Consider the following 17772-nt stretch of genomic DNA (forward strand, 5'->3'; position numbering starts at 1 on the left):
TGAGATACAAACAAGTTGAAGTTTTCAAGGAGTGTGGTCTATTATCAATTTTATATCGTACTTGGCTAATTATAAGTCGCAAATTACTTGTAAGAAAGGGAAAAGTAGGGTAGTAATTACTAATCAAATTCTTGTTGGTTGTAATGAAGCCTACCTATGTTTAAGAGTTATTGTAATTTATCATTACTATATCTGCATTAAACTTAGAGAGAAGTTTGGATTGCCTGTTGACAAATGTGATTTGTCTTGATTTAATAAAGCAGTACATTATCTATACATTCAAAGGTTTTTTTGATAAATAAGTGTATATAATTTTAGTCAATTTTTATGGTCTTATAGATGCATTCGATGTTGCTAATTACTTTGAAAGAAAGTTGTCCTAGAAACACAGAAATACACGTAAACCGTATTAATGTCAATTGCAGAATGCATGGGGTTTATCATAGGTTATTTCGTTTCATTCACAATATACTCCTGAGTAGCTATGACATTACTTTAACGCTAGATTTCCTCAAACACGTTTCTTTTATTCTTTAGGCGAGATTACACCGTAACTGTTGAATGTATTAACCATTTGTGAATGTTTATAACCTGTATTACAAAGGTTTACTTGCCAGCTGCATAAACTGCTCTTGTGTAGCGGCAGAAACCTAAATATTTGCAATAGATGACGTCAATAGGAAAATGATTTCCTTTCTAGACAGTTTTCATAATGCAAATTATATTGCAATATTGTATAAGTAGAAAACCCCATCAGACGGAGTAATAATGTGAAACTCTTCACTCAAGTCTCTAGTGATTTTAGTGGGGACCATATTTAATTGACAAATCATGAGTCAGGCTTCCGCGTTCTAATTTATGATGTACTCAAACAGTGTCCTCGCTAAATAATTAAAACCACAGGATTATATCAAAACAATCCCATGTTTGTAAATGTAGATTGTCCAGGTTGGTATAGTCCTAAGAAGGACTATTTTTGTTGTTTTTGACTGACGTTTCGAGCACCTTACCGGTAGTCATCTTCAGAGTCAAACGAGGAGTAAACGTCATGTTAGCCGTATTTTTAATCTGGTTCTTACGTTATTGTCTTGTTTGTACAGGAAATGTGTGGGGTGAATTGTGTATTGTCTTTGTAAAATTAGTGTGAAGTGTAGTGTTTTCAGTTGATCGTTTGTTTGTATTGTGAATAAGTCGTTTGTAAGGTGCCGGTAATTGCTGTGATCTTTTCAGGGAGGTTTTTTCCAATTGGGTATACCAACTTTCTAATGTAAGCCGTTGTCTATAGTCAGTATTGTAAATAATGCGTTTTGCTAAGTCCCAGTCAATGTTGTGCTTTGTAATTCGGTGAGGTTTGGCAATGTGATTAGTTTTGTCTTGTTTCTTAGGAGCTCATTTGTGTTCAGTAAGTGTTATGTTTAAGTTCCGGCAAGTTTCCCCGATATTGAAGTTTATTTTGTAAACTGCACCTTATCGTTTGTTGGGTTGTTCTTTGTCCATTATGTTCGTTAGTACTTGTCGTAACGTTGTGATTGGTTTATGTGTGACACGTATGTTGTATGGTTGTAAGATATGCGAGATAGTCTCAGACGTGTCTTTGATGTAAGTTATCGTTGCTGTTGTCACTGAGTTGTTCGTTCTGTTGATTTCGTTGGGTTTGTAAGTATTGCGTTTGATAAAGTCAGAGGTATAGTTGTTTATTATCATAAACACGTTTGAGATAGTTGTTTTCGTGGTGAAGGGCGTGCGGTGAATCACATATGATTTGTGCACGTCTTGTTAATGTCCTGATTGTGATGGCTTTGTGGGATGTAGGGTTGTAAGATGATTGGTCTAGTAGTCGGTCAGTATGTGTTGGTTTGCGATAAACTGTTGTTCGTAGTTTTTGATTGTCTTGTTTTACCAAACAGTCTAGAAAAGGAAGAGTTCCGTTTTCTTCGTAAATTGTATGTGGCTGTTCTGTTTGTTGATGTGAGTGTGAAAGTCATCAATCTCGTGTGCATGTAGTGCTGTTATTGTGTCATCTACGAAGTGGAACCAAAAAGGTAGTGCATGTTTGTAAGTCGTGACCGCCCGTTCCTATGCAATCTATAGTTGCATTATAATTTCAGCAACTACAACAGAAACGGGTGAGCCCATTGCTGTTCCATGTAATTGTATGTAGTGTGTTCCTTTGTACTGAAAGTAAGTCGAGTTGAGGCAGAGCTCCAGTAACTCGATAATGTCTTCTGTCGGTAATGGCAGTACGTCCGTGGTGTTTATAACGAGAGTTTTTGCACAAGTAAGTGCCTGATTAAGTGGAATATTGGTGAACAATGATTTCACATCAAAAAACACTAGTACATAGTTGTCCGGTGTTTGTGTAGTGCTCAGTTTTCTAATGAAAGTTTTAGTGAATTGTAGCCTGTGTTTTGATTTGCTTGTAAGTGGTTGCAGTACGTCAGTCAAGTACATTGAGACTCCGTAAGTAGGCGAACCACATAATGATACAATTGGTGGCATGGGTATTCGTGATTTGTGAAGTTTTGGTAGTCCGTATAGTCTGGGTAGTCGTGGTACTGAACATCTAAGTCGATAGTAAGTACGTTAAGATATAATGTTAGATTTTCTCATAGAGAAGATCTTGCTGTTAAGTTTGCGTACTAGTGATGGTGTTTGATCTCGTTTGAGTTGTTCGTACGTTTGTCTGTCGTTAACAAGGGTGTCCATTTTGTTGAAATAATCATTCCTCTCGATGAGCACTGTCAAGCGTTCTTTTTCTGCTGTAAAATGACGATGTTTTTGTCGTTTTTTGTTCGTTTGTGTGCTTGTTGTTCATCATTTGTCAAGTTGTTGTCACTATAGAAGACGATTGTAAAGCGAAGGATACCCTGCTTCTGATCTCGTCTTTGGTTGTCTCTGACTTTGATACGCTAGGACAGCCTCGACACTTGATATTATCGTCTTAGTTGGTATTCTTCTATGTGTTATGGAATGTTTTACTCCGTAATATATTGGTCGTGTCTCAGTTTCGTCTAATGAGCGGGATGAGATATTCCTCACCCAGATATCGTCATGTTTATGTCTTGTATATGTTTTAGTGCGTTTTAAACGTTCAAGGTTAAGTTGTTGTTTGATTTGGTGTTATGTCTCCGTCTTGTTTGCTCGTTTCTATGAAATAGCTTGTATCGTAGTAAGTAAAGTATCACTTACTGTCGTTGGTATGAGTTCCTTGAGTTTGTTCAGTCTTTGTTCTTGTTGTTTAATGGAATAGTTGATTCGTCTGTGACAGTCGTTAATCTGTGCTCGTATCAGTCATCTTGTAGTGGATTCGACAATCTGACTAGCCTCTTGTGTGTTAAACGGGGACTTAATTCTAAGTCCTGTGGGAAAAAGACCAAAATCTTTGCAGTGGTGATTGAACAAGAGTTGTTGTCGCATGCGTCTGACGTTGCTTGCAAAACGTATGTAGTCGTTAGTAACAACAACAAACAAAACAACAACAAAAATAGTCCTCCTCAGGACTATACCAACCTGGACGATCTATATATTTTAACATGTAACGATACTCCTGGGTTCAAACCATATATTTTATTACTATCATTTGGACGACAGAGCGAACAACTTGCTAACGACACTTGTAATATCATCATTTTACCAGCAGACAAAGAACGCGTCACTGTGGTCATGGACAGGAATGATTACTTCGACTAAATGGACACCCTTGTTAACAACAGACAAACGTACGAGCAACTCGAAGGAGACCCAGCACCATCACCAGTACGCAAGCCTAACAGCAAGACCTTCTCTATGAGAAAATCTAACATTATATCTAAACGTATTTACTATCGACTTAGATGTTCAGTAACACGACCACCCAGACTATACGGAATACCAAAACATCACAAACCACAAATACCCATCCGACCAATTGTATCATTTTGTGGTTCGCCTACTTACGAACTCTCAAAGTACTCGACTGAAATACTGCAACCACTTACAAGCAAGTCAAAACACAAGCTACAATCCACTGAAACTTTTACTAAAAAACTGATCAGAATACAAATACCGGACAACTATGTACTAGTGTCTTTTGATGTGAAATCACCGTTTACCTGTACTTCACTTAATCTGGCACTTACTTGTGCAAAACCCCTCATTATAAAAAGATCTGAAAACTCGGGGACTAAAATAGCGGTAATGTCCAGGGATTTGCGACCATCCAAACGTTCGGCCTTTGGTAAATATTTAGAAGAAGTTAATGTCAAACTGTGGGTAGGAAGAAATAGTGACGACAAAATGAAAATGTTAGAGCTCATCATTAACTTTGGTCTTGATTTCCTACTCCCAAAAAAAGAAGGTGCTGATCAATAATGAGCCTCCTTGGATGACCAAATCGCTAAAACAATTGATCCGCTGAAGGGAAAAAGCTTTTGCACAAAAATACCTTGACACTTTCAAGAAATTAAGAAACCAAGTAAACCGAGAAGGAAAATCTTTTTGGAAAGGTTTTTACCAAAACAAAGTACAACATTTAAAATCGTGTTAATCTGCAAGTTGGTGGAAGGAAATCAAAAAGTTAAGTGGTATTTCACCGTCGGTTTCTTCACAGGAAGATATGATGTCAACCTTGCAAAATATTGATAATGCACTAACACTCTCTGATCATTTTTCTGAGATACTTGCAAACATGATCAACGAATCCTTTCTAACACCCATGAAAGATTTTAACCCACTGCCCTAACATTTATGCTTTGATAATGAGAATGATGATTTCCCGAGGTTGTTGCCTGTCACTGAGTTTACTGCTTTCAAGATGTTGTCAGCTCTTAACGCAAGGAAAGCAACTGGCTCAGTTGGTATTCCCGCCTGGGTTCTAAAAGAGAATGCTGATTTAATGGCTGTTCCCGTGGCAGATGTTATAAACAGCTCCTTTAAAGAGGCCCGGTTACCACAATCACGGAAAAAAGCAAATATTATACCGATTCCAAAGCAGAAACCTGTACGAGATATTAATAAACACTTAAGGCCTATATCACTTACTGCGATTGTGTCAAAATAGCCGAAGGAGTTTGTTGTGGAAAATTATGTCACACCAGCTGTACTTAAGAAGATAGACTCTAATCAGCATGGGGCAATTCCAATTTCAAGCACAACTCTAGCTTTACTTAGTATGTTACAGTCGTGGAATAAAGCAACTGATAGTAATGGGGCGGCCGTTCGTGTGCTGTTATTAGATTTCAAGAAAGCTTTTGATCTCATTGATCATAACTTATTGGTTGAAAAACTACGTTCTTTTGATATACCGAAATGGGTTCTACATTGGATTATGGATTTCCTCTCCTTCAGGAAACAAAGAGTAAAGCTGAAATTCGATTGCTTTTCAGAGTGTGAACTCATACCTGTAGGCGTTCCGCAGGGCACAAAATTGGGGCCTTGGCTATTTTTGATAATGATTAACGATCTCAAGTTACCAAATAATGAAATGTGGAAATTCGTAGACGATACCACTTTTAGTGGAGTAATTGAGAAAGATCAAACAAGTAACTTACAAAACCAAATGGGAATCCTCGTAAATGAAATAATTAAGAAATGCTGTAAACGCCTCTATTATCTTATTCAACTAAAACGAGCAAATATCGAAGTCAAGGAATTGCTCCAAGTTTACAAAACGTATATAAGACATATCTTGGAGTATGCTTATCTAGTGTTCCACAATAGTCTGACATTGTATCTGCCAAATGATCTAGAGTCAGTCCAAAAGCGAGCATTAAAAATAATCCTGCCTCATCAAGAATATGAAAACGCTCTGCAGTTTACTAATTTGCAACGCCTTAGCGAAGGAGGAATGATATAACAACAGCGTTGTTTCAGAAGATAATAGCAGATTCCTCACATAAGCTTCAAGACCTTTTGCCTCTTCGTTTAGCACGTTCAACTATGGAATTTAGGACTCAATCTTCATTTAATGCTAACTTTAATACCAAACGTTTTAGAAATAGTTTTATAACTTATAACTCATTGAAGATGTAATTTAGTTAATTAATTTATGCATGTATTATATGTAATCTTAAACGTATTTCAGCAATATAGCTGCCAGTTTTAAGAAAAAAATCATCTATCTATCTATCTTACTCTCTAACGAACATAAAGGACAAAGAACAACCCAACAAATGACAAGGTGCAGTTTACAAATGAAACTGCTCCGATTGCCACGTCTCTTATATCGGGGGAACTGGCAGGAACTCAAATATAAGACTTACTGAACACAAACGAGCTACTAAGAAACAAGACAAAACTAATCACATTGCCGAACATCACCGAATCACACAGCACAACATTGACTGAGACTCGGCAAAATTCATTACTTACAGTACTGACTATAGACAACGGCTTACATTAGAAAGTTGGTATACCAACTTGGAAAAAATCTCCCTGAAAAGATCACAGCAATTACCGGCACCTTACAAACTACTTATTCACAATACAAACAAACGATAAACTAAAAACATTACACTTCACATTAATTCACAAAGACAATACACAATTGACACCCACACATTTCCTGTACACACTATACAATGATGTAAGAACCAGATAAAAAATACGACTAACCTGACGTTTACTCCTCATTTGACTCTGAAGATAACTACCGCTAAGGTGTTCGAAACGTCAGTTAAAAACAACTTAAATATTCAATGAAACCGAACATACTTTCTTACGACCTACTCACGCGCACTTTGGCAGAGCAGATGGACTACCTAAAACGCACAAACAATTTGACACATTACCTAAGTTACGACCAATAATTGACACCACAAACACACCACACTACAACGTAGGAAAATTCATTGCAAATCTTTTGAATCCACTTACCCTAAATAAATTTTCATTACAAGACTCTTTCGATGCTACTGATGCTATTAAATCTATACCTAAAGATAAAAAGCTGGTACACCAACTTGGAACAAACCCCCCTGAATAGATTACAGCAATTACCGGCACATAACAAACGACTTATTCACAATACAAACAAACGGTCAAGTAAAAGCATTACAATTCACTCTAATTCACAATGACAATACACAATTGACGCCCACACATTTCCTGTACAGCAATGCAATGACGTAACAACCAGATAACAAATACGTTTAACCTCACGTTTACTCCTCATTTGACTCCGAAAATGCCTACCGCTTAGGTTGTCATAGCGTCAGTCAGCATCAACAAAAATAGTCCTTGTCAGGACTATACCAACCTGGACAATCTACATTTACAAACATTGGATTGTTTTGATATAATTCTGTAAGTTTTAGTTATTTGGCGAGGACACTGTTTGAGTACATCATAAATTAGAACGCAGAAGACTGCGTCATGTTTTGTCAATTAAATATGGTGCCCACTAAAATCACTAGAGACTTGAGTGAAGAGTTTCACATTATTACTCCGTCTGATCTTGTTTTCTACTTATACAATATTTCAATATAATTGGTATTATGCAAACTGACTAGAAAGGAAATCATTGTCGTATTGAAGTCTTCTATTGCAAATATTTAGGTTTCTGCCGCTACAGAAGAGCAGTTTAGGCAGCTGGCAAGTAAACCTAATGTCATAGACCTTGTCTTGGACCCACGTAATCTTTTGTGGTATATTTAATGACAATATGTTTATATTATGTAATTTGTATAATTAGCGAATTGTTGCCTTATGTTGACAAGAATTTAGGAATTTAACAATGCAAAGCCAACTTTAATTTTTTCGATATATTTGACAGCATCACATTGTGAAAAAACCTCTCAATGCAATTACATTTTAATTCATATTTTGATGCAAACCTTAAAATTATAAATCATTTTCTTTAAGATAATTATCAGAAACTGCACAGTTTTCATTTATTGCTCTTTGTTTTTATCCTGAGATACTGATAAAAGCTTAACTGTGTTTTTTTTTTCATTCATTATTTCATTATGAAGTAGGCATACTGATGGTAAGATTTTAAAATAAGGAAGTGTTGTGGCATTGCTCATTTGATCCTGTACTGAAACAGCAGGGTAGAGTGTTTAATGTAACATGAAATGGCTAAGTTCTGTGAGATGGCCAAATGCAAACATAAGTTGATGTGGCGTGGCAAAACACTCTGTTGATATTTTATGGCTATTGTGAGTCAAAACAACATCGACTAATGCCTTTTTCATCCTGGGTGGGTATGCCTTGTGTAGGCAAAATCTATTACTGTCATTTGCAATATCTAGCTTTTTTTCAAATTCCATCTCTTCAAAGGTTTCAGTATAATATCGACTAACAGGAACGTTAACATAGCCAATTGGACGTTGTATTCTCTGATTAGGAACTGAAGATCCCAGCTATAACATTATACCCCCCTCTCCCTCACGGTGGTGAATCATACTTTGCAAAACTCAAACATATTCTCCACCATGATCAAATCGTACCCTTAACGGTGTACCATATTTATCGACAGTCTTTAAGAACTTTTGTAGTACAGATTCAGCCTTGTTGTCGTCGGATGCTTCTCCAAAAGTGATAAGACTAGTAAAGCCATCAATCGCGAGGTGGGTTTCAAAGCCTGTGTATGATGGCCCTGTTTGAATGTAAATAATCCTTTTAGATTGGAATCAGAAATGGCTTTAAATATTTCAGGATAACCAATAACTGCGTTACGTAAAAGGTTATTGTTTGTTAGCCAAGTTTGTCATTAGCGTACGGTCATTTTAGCAACGCTGTATCCAAAATCAAACATCTCTTTGACTTTGCTTGGACTTGCACCAACTTTAGGTTGCCTTTTCAATAAAGTAATTAGAAATAAGCGTAATGAGATCATTAAACAAATTGGCTAAATATCTAGTGTACTTTTACCTTCTTGTGGATACGTCTGTTTCTTCGTCCATATTCCCAACCTAAATTTTCATTGTGGAATGAGTATAATGCAACAATGAAATTTGCCAATTGCAAAGTAAAGTTTAATATAACTGCAGTGTAACTTAAATGCGAACTAAGTAAATTTTGCCACCAGCCAAACTTTGCCACCAAATATGTTAATAGTGCAGTGTCAATACATTCCCCCGGGTAGCATGCTGGAAGTAATCGTTATTACAGTCTATTTTGAAATTCATCTTTCTTCTTAACCATTCTCCAGTTTAGCAACAGCTCATTGTTTTACATTTGGCACGCACGATATTATTCTAAATTTGGATTGATAAGCAGTGGAGTATTAAGCAATTTGCATTTAATACAGAGATGGTTACTAAATAATGAAATTCGAGACATTATTTTGCATAAATAATATTTTTTACATTTGGCGCCCCATATTTAATCGTCGAATTTTGAGAGTATTCAGCCAATCTTGTACATTTTTATAATCACTGATCAAAAAACAAAATTTCAAATCCACTTTTGTCAATTTAAGACACAGTGCAGTATTCTTTATCTGAGACATTTCGTATAAAGACATTCCAATAATATCGTCGCTTTTCTGCTAGAAAAATACCGCTTTTTACACTTTCTTAAGAGTTGTTAAAAATGTTCTCGGTTTCCAACTGCAAAAGATAGAGCAAATTCTTGGCATCAAAATGACTTTGGTAAAACTACTATTAAAACTGCGGTAGCTGCTCAGGGATCTTGCATTATAAACGGATTCCCAAAAAAGTAAAATATTTTTTACAGTGAACATGGTAAAAATTGGACACTTTAAAGAAAATGGATCGAAAATTGTATAAGTGCATTTGAGTAAATTCTCAGTAAAATATATCATGTGCAAGAAATTTGTCGTTTCGGTAAGGTATCGAAAATGTTTCGGTAAGTTGGTCTTTCTAGATCTTATATTATAGGATGCAAGCTTACCCGGCTGCATAAAAATTCTCTATAATAAACAAATTCATAATGTCATTTTGGTCATTAAGACAATAGCATCTGCCAGTTGTCTTCATAGTCCTCTATGCTTACTTTTCGGCATTTATTCTCAGAATTTTATAACATTTAATTGTTATCACATTTCCAAAGAAAATTAAAATTTTCTAAAAAAATTTTGGTGGAGAGGGGCTGAGCAGATCTACAACATCACTGAGACTTTAGCCACAGCAGCTAAAGTCGATATATGAATTTCTTTGAGCTAAAAAAATCTTTTCGTTTACCATTAGCATCAAATGATCAAACAATTTTGAATAAATATGACGAGAACAATATAACTGTTCTTAGGAATATTAGGATATTTAAAAAGTGGCCCTGTCAGTTGAGTTCACACTTGCAGTCAAAATTTTCAAAAACTTGTTAAATGAACTTAAAAGAAGGTGTATGCAAAAATATGCTTAATATTGCTGATGCATAATGGTTCGTAAGTTTTATGTATGATATGCATGTTATGTTTGTGTGAATTTTGTCCTTATTATAAAAGCTCACTAACACTCACACTCACACTTAGATGATTTTGTAGCCATGCTCAGTAATTGTGATTTAAGGTAAGCTTTTAAAAAAGCGTTGTTCTTAATACTACATCCAAATTCTTAACTGATTTATGAACGTTTTTTATTGTAACAGAAATAAACGAATGTCGGTTTTATCCTTGTAGCAAAGGAGGCAGATGCATTAATACCGTTGGTTCTACAGATATAAGTCTTTAATTGTTTTAAAATATCTGTTGTAATAGCACTTCTATTTTGCTATGGAAAGAGTACAGCCACCCCTATTCAACATCAATGTCGTAGAGTGCAACGAAGCATTGATTGGAGGGACTTGTCTTGGGTGTTTGCGACTGGCTGACTGTCTTTATTGCCGAGGTTGTGATACACACTATCATACAATATCAGTCCTGTGTAGGTTAGGATTGTCAACAGTAGAAAGAATAACTACCGTTCTTTTCATGGCCATTATTTTATCGGTTTCGCACTAAGCTTAGTTGCTTAGCCCTGATTTTCGCTCGGCGTATCGCTGCTGATCTTTTAGAGGCTAACAATGTACGCACTGCGCGCTTATTTTTACTATTTCAATGCGAGCGCAACATGCAATATTTGATCCGCGTTTGCTGAGTGTATCGTGAGTCAGATTGCACTCCTAATAAAATCACATAATTGCAGCTGTTGAAAAATTTAAACAATAAAAGGAAACTTTTTTGAGGTATTTATTTTTTGCAATCAGTAATAAACTTTCCCTGTAACACAAATCATTGTTTTGCTTTCAATAATCTGAGTGAAAAATGTTATATGCAACGAGATCCCGTTCAAGAGAAAATTGCCTAAATTGTCCAGCAAAGGGCGAATATCATATCTTCATTTAATAATTTGAGTCAAAAACAACCTAACCAAAGAGACATTTTTTTGCAGATTTTTTGCAGAAACCGTTTTTTTTGTAGAAACTGTTTGAATAAATTTAAGAGAACGTTTTTGCATTCAATGCAAATTTAATGTTTTTAATACGAATTGTAGAAATATTATTATTCTTTTAGAAAAATTGTTCAAAAGTATAATCTAATGATGTGCATTTATACATATTGCACAAGTGGTGTGCCTTAACAACTTAAACTTGACATTACGTTAATAAGACACAAACATACGTAGTAAGCCAAATTTTATGACAGAAAAATGAAAAAGTATAAGCAGGTACTTTGCTTTTATGCATGATTGTAACTTATGAACATATAAGTGCTAAATTTTGCTCTGAAAATGTTTACGGAGTGGGGGGGGGGGGCTGTGGGGTGGGTGTGGAGGTCAAAACGTTAATGTTTCTTTTTGTCCTTATTTTCTGAATTTTTGAGAGAGGAATGGGAATGAATACATTGAAATGAACTAAATACAATAAAAACATGAAAAATTAAAATCATGTGAAATGTCATGTATATAGATAATTACCTAAGAAACTAGCCTTGTTTGAAATTCATTTACTTTAGAAAATTTAATGTTAGGTTAAGTAAAAAGGGGATAAACCATATTATAATTAAATATAAAAATTGAACAAAAGTTGCTTATAGACAATACTCCATTTTTGGCTTTATAGTAATTTATCTATGAACGAAACTAACATCTGCAGTGCACATTTTTCTTTTAGTTTATAGAGACACTTGAAATAATTGACCAATTTGAATAACGTCAACATAAATTATAAGGAATTAAAATGATTTGGTCTCTTATTTTCGATTTAAATGGTATTTCTTGGAATTTTTAAAACAATATTTTTGTTGCATATTTTGTCTGACACTAAATTTCTGCAATTACGGCTCTTTATCCCAAATATAATGAAAAATTATCAAAATTTGTTTCCCCGTCCACAGAAAAGTACTTGTCTTGTGTTGATGACAAAATTCAAAAAGCCAATATTACAAGCACTTTAGGACAAGACAATTTCTGCTTCAGTTATATTTTTTCTAAGCTGCTGTTTGAGAAGAATAGAAAACAACTCGTCAGAATTCAAAAGAGAAATTTCATTGATAGCCAAATTGCGTCTTCAATGGTAAGCAAAGAAAACATAAAGAAAACCTAAAATTCAGAGCCTATTACATAATGCAAGAACAATAGCTCGTATGGATTAAACTTCCTTATCAAGACCATGCATTTCCATTATAATAGTCATGCTTATACGTAATCCAACAGATAATCTAACACAATCTTTATCTTATAAATACTTAAAGCATTTTGAAACATTTTTGTATGTTTTTTTAAACATTTTCTGTAGCTTAGAGTAGCGCAGCTATGCATCACATATACATATATGCTATTTGGTAATTTGACTACTCTAAAATTCTATAAAAACATTTTATTGTTTCGCAAATCATTTTATAATTTTATATTTATCCTTATGATGAAAACAAAACGAATTGATTGATCACAACCAATGATAAATGTCTACTAATTTATATTTATGAATGTCTGGAAATGTCTTATATCATAATTCCATTGATACGCCAGAGAAAATGGTAGCTACATCAAAAATATTGGAAGCAACCATTATTAAGTATTTTTATTCTAAATACAGATACCAAATATAAACAGATAAAAATGTTTTTCGACTATAATAGACATTTAAGAATTATAAAATATTTGCAAAGTGTTTCGCGTTTTTATATGAGAATGATAGTAAACTAAACTTGATTGGACATTAGAACTAAAATTTAGGATTGAGGAAGTAATCAAGAAAGAGAGGTACATAATTAAACAAATTGAAATGGGGCAAATCATCATCAAACATCAATACAGAAGTCATTATAAAGAGCAAGAAATACATTCAGAACAAATGATACATTTCTCGTCTTTTGTTTCTTCTGCTACGATTATTCAATATTGCAAGAATACTTCTGACAGATGGCAAATGCCTTTTAATTGTCTGAAACAAAATATTTGAAGAAGTAAGAATTTTTTAATACTGCAAATTTGCATTTCTCTATTTAGCTTTTTAGACATTTTTTACTTCAGCAGTTCTGTCAAAATGCTCATAACTTTCATTCAATTCCGAACTTATATAATTATGAGAGTCAAACTTCTCTCTACGACTAAGAGATGTTGTAAAGCAGAATATCATGTATTGCATAGCGACCTCGGGATTCTGTTAAACACTGCGCAACAGACTATTTTGCACTAAAATTTGCAGGCATAGTTAAGCACTCAAATAAGCAGGCATAGTTAAGAACAAAATGATTATATGATTATAGTGATGATAAGCCTTTCATAAATAAAGTAAAAATTTTATTACGAAAGCTTTAAAGAAATTAATAATTGTTTAACTTCTAGCAAATTGAAAGTAAAGATGATATCAAGCTCAACAAAAGCGTTTCTTGGGACTCTTATAATCCTGTCTATTACTGGGCAAATAGTAAATGGTAATGACGACATATCAATCTGCAAGAAAAGCTTAGAGACACTAAAAGATAACGTGGAAGAATGGATGGAAACCTGCGTCGATAAAGATGGCAATGACGATAACACAACTGCATGCAAGGAAGTAAAACAATACAACAAAGAAATGATGCAAATGCAAACAGAAATGTGTTTTTACGAAGGTATAATCTTTAGATTTGACAAATTTTCACAGATTCTTGCTCATAGCACTAAAATAAATATATGCAACAATAATAGGTAGAAGTTATGCAGTCAATCTCACTTCAGTTATTAGTAATAGTTCTATAGTGAAAAATTTTTTCTAAAAATACTGATTCTGGTCTTTCACCAAATATTACGATCGTAATGTCGATAAAATTTGCATTTTTTTAATCCACTCGCATCGTTGTTATTTATATTTTTTTATTATTTGTTTAGATGTTTATCCAAAGCCATATTTGATTATTATGAGCTTTGATAATGTATACTCTGTTGATTCTATTACTGGAGATATTTATGTCAGCATTATTAATGGATCCAGTAAGAATAAATTTGACAATGCATCAAGATATAATGACATGGAAATTGATGTAGTTGAGAATGTGCTTTACTACATTGATGAGAAAGACATCAAAAGGGGAAATTTTGACCTGACTAGAAACGAAATTTTTGCGAAAAATGTTTCTGTTCGTGATATTACAGTTGACTGGATTGGTCGTCGTATCTTTTACATTGACTCCACCAACATTATCTACCAAATTTGTTTGAAAAAGAAAATTACAAGTGTTATGAGGCTTCAACCAGGCTTACAATTTTCCAGCATTGCATTTGACTCAAAACATGGGTAAGGCGATATTGATTTTTTTTTATTAACTTGTTAACGCAAAATTACGAAACTATGTCAGTCTATTGGAGGCTTTTCTTCAGTAAGGTAATTTTTATCATATTACAAGGAAAAATTTATTTTCACGAACACAAAAAGCCAAAAGAACGGTAATATATACGAGAAAGTTTTAAAAGAGTTCGGGGCAAGGTGCAATGAACGACAAGAAGACATGGACTTTGCTGTTACTCAATTGCGTAATATAATTTAGAAATGTATTGGAGAATGCAAATGTGCTTCGATGATAATCAAAACTGCCAGTTGCATCAAAAATTTTTGTTAAAGTAAAGGCCATAGTGTTCATCAGTTTTTGCAGCATGTCCAATCCAAAGGTGGTTAAAGACACGAACATGACATGGCAAAAGAATCATCATTTTCAAATGATACCAATAGCGCTAGCTCCAGTGTCAATCTTTTTCTGATTTTTCGGAAAAACAATGAAAAAATTTGACAATTAAAAAGAGAAGGTTAAGATTGTTTTAAAAAATCGTTTGACCCAACAAACTGAAAAAAAAGTATCAACAAAAGACAATGTTTGTGAAGCTATAGCTCTTTTAAAGACATTTATAGACGATGATCCATCCAAAGAGCTGCTACTTTTCATGCAAGATGAAACTGAAAAATTAGGAAAGCTTAAAATTGAAATGACAATGCTTCCTTTATTATACATCTACATTAAATAGTGCATATCATTTACCAACACCAAATTTTCAATTCGAACAAAGTTTCCACGCATCAGCTAATATTCAGCATTATCAATTACCAACACAATTCATTCAGCAGCCACTCCGAACTACAGCATTACTCGTTCCTACATTAATCTTAAACAATACCAATCATTTTAGAAGTTATGTGAATAAAAATAACATATTACATTTATTATGCTCTGAATCACATGCAATATTTAATTACTTTATATATTTTAGTTCGGTTTTTAAAAGAGAGATTCAAAATGATAAAGATGAGCTTTTCCTGTTAGTTACAATAGCTTTATGTTGCTATCTTATCAAATTTCATGAATATATTCCATTAAACCGTCTATATATGAAGGTAGTTCTGAATATATTGACGGCATCTTTGTCTAAATTAAAAAAAACAATCTATATTTCCTTTCTTGCATATATTAGCCTGCCAATTATTTATGTATTTCAGTACGCATAGAGAAAACTAATGTACAATACAAATATTTTTATTAAGGTATCTATTCTTGGCAGAAAGTACAGAACTTTTCTTATGGTTATGGAACATGACTGCAAATAAACATCATATTTTTTCAGTTTCACTTCAGTCAATAGCACATGATCTAACGCTTGACATGGCTAAAGAGAAGATTTATTGGCGAGTTTCAAACGGAAATGTTTTTTCTTGTGATTACTACTCCCATAATGTAATTGATTTTGGAACTTCAGGAGGTCCCATGGCAGTATTTGGGGATTTTAATTATATCTTGACTAGTGTTGGACAAAGTGTCGTTAGTGTCCATAACACAACAGATCAACGTACGAGGCGTAAATTTTTTCTTCCTGTAAACAACGGTTATCTTGATTTGGCTGTAGCTATACACGGTATCACTCCTGACTCAAACGGTAGTTAAATATTTACTTATTTGTCATAATAGTGTAAGACTTGCAAAAACTCCCAGGCTAATGTACTTAAAATAGAAAGACGTTAAAAAGTTCAAAGTTACATTGCCTTAGTAAACGGTTGTTTTTCCTTCCAAAATTATAGAAAATTTGATAAACATTAAGTTCAAAGTGCAAAGTGTCTAATTTAGACGTTTTTACCGTTTGTCTTTCCTTGCCAAACTTCTTGTGTACTAAATTTAACTCTTTATTGTTTCTTACATGATTTCAACAATCACACTGGCTTGTAATCAGTCCTAAATAAGAAAAAAATTCATGAAAATACATTGAAAGACAAAAACGTTCAATTTGAGCATGTTGTGCAGTGAGCTCAATATTCAAATTTTCTAAAATTTTAGTACATTGCAAAACAGAGCTCAAACATTTACATCTTTGGATTAAACTAAATTTGAAACTTTTCATTTTCTTTGTGCATGCAGTTCAAATTAAGGCAATTACGAAGTACTCGACAAGTACTCGGTTTTCGAGTTTAATTTTTAATTCATTCTACTTTTAAATAAACAAGACAAGGCAATGCCAAAATACACGAGCTTTGACACAATTTGCGAGAACTATTGATGAATTGATAATTTTCTGAACATTTTTCAATTATCTAAGTTCTTAGATACATCCTTTATAGTGTCCCAAACAGCCAATTGTTTAATTAGCGTTTAATTAAAGTTCATTAATTAATTGTTTTGTTTTTACGATATTCGCGAACACCAAAAATACCAACATTACATAGCAAACTTGCTAGCTGGGTACGTCATAGTGGATACTGAGTGACAAATTGTGTTCTTCGAGAAAGAATATGTTTCGTTTAATATCTCTGGTTGATTTTATTTTTAATTTTATTAATATTTATAGCGACAAACACTTTTCGCTTTCCTTTATGTGGACCCTACACATACTATCGTAAAATTAATGGAACATTGAACTGCACGTGTATGAAAGGATTCTCAGGAGAATGTAACTCTTGCCAAGGTATGGATCTATTAGTGTCTTCTTCAAGATCTTTTAATCACGGATCATGAATAAAGAGCATCTCTGTGCAGTCTTAAAACTTTGTTCTCTGTTGAGAAATCTGAAGAGTTCTCTGTGCAGTTGCTATTGTGCAATGAATTTGCTGCATCTACAATTTACATGAAACCACAAAAATAAGGCTCACAGCCACACATACAAGCTCATCATTATCAATACAATCAAGCAGGAAATCAGTACTAAATTTATGAAAAGCTTCAATACATACTAATACTTCAATACAACACTATATTAAATATTTTTGATTTTATTATGGGTTGGTTTCTTGAACTAGGAATTCTGTATATTCAAACTATAAAAAGCATTTTGACCGACAAGTTTCCAGACGTCCTAGAATGTGCGCACCCAAAATATATTACATAAAATTTCTTAAACCAATGAGATTGTACTTTATGAACTTATTCCAAGAATTGACAAGTATGGGTAGTGTCCA

At 33.8% G+C, this 17772-nt stretch overlaps 1 long non-coding RNA gene across 1 annotated transcript; it reads left to right on the top strand.

Moving 5' to 3' along the window:
• Nucleotides 1-9192: 9192 nt before the first annotated feature.
• LOC124457379 lies at nt 9193-17248 on the top strand. The gene is made up of 3 exons (XR_006952552.1): nt 9193-9202; nt 16170-16262; nt 17166-17248. It is a non-coding gene; the product is annotated as an uncharacterized LOC124457379 (long non-coding RNA).
• The last annotated feature ends 524 nt before the right edge of the window (nt 17249-17772 follow it).

Source organism: Xenia sp. Carnegie-2017, unplaced genomic scaffold (genome assembly GCF_021976095.1).
Source record: "Xenia sp. Carnegie-2017 unplaced genomic scaffold, XeniaSp_v1 HiC_scaffold_6, whole genome shotgun sequence".
Lineage (NCBI taxonomy): Eukaryota > Metazoa > Cnidaria > Anthozoa > Malacalcyonacea > Xeniidae > Xenia > Xenia sp. Carnegie-2017.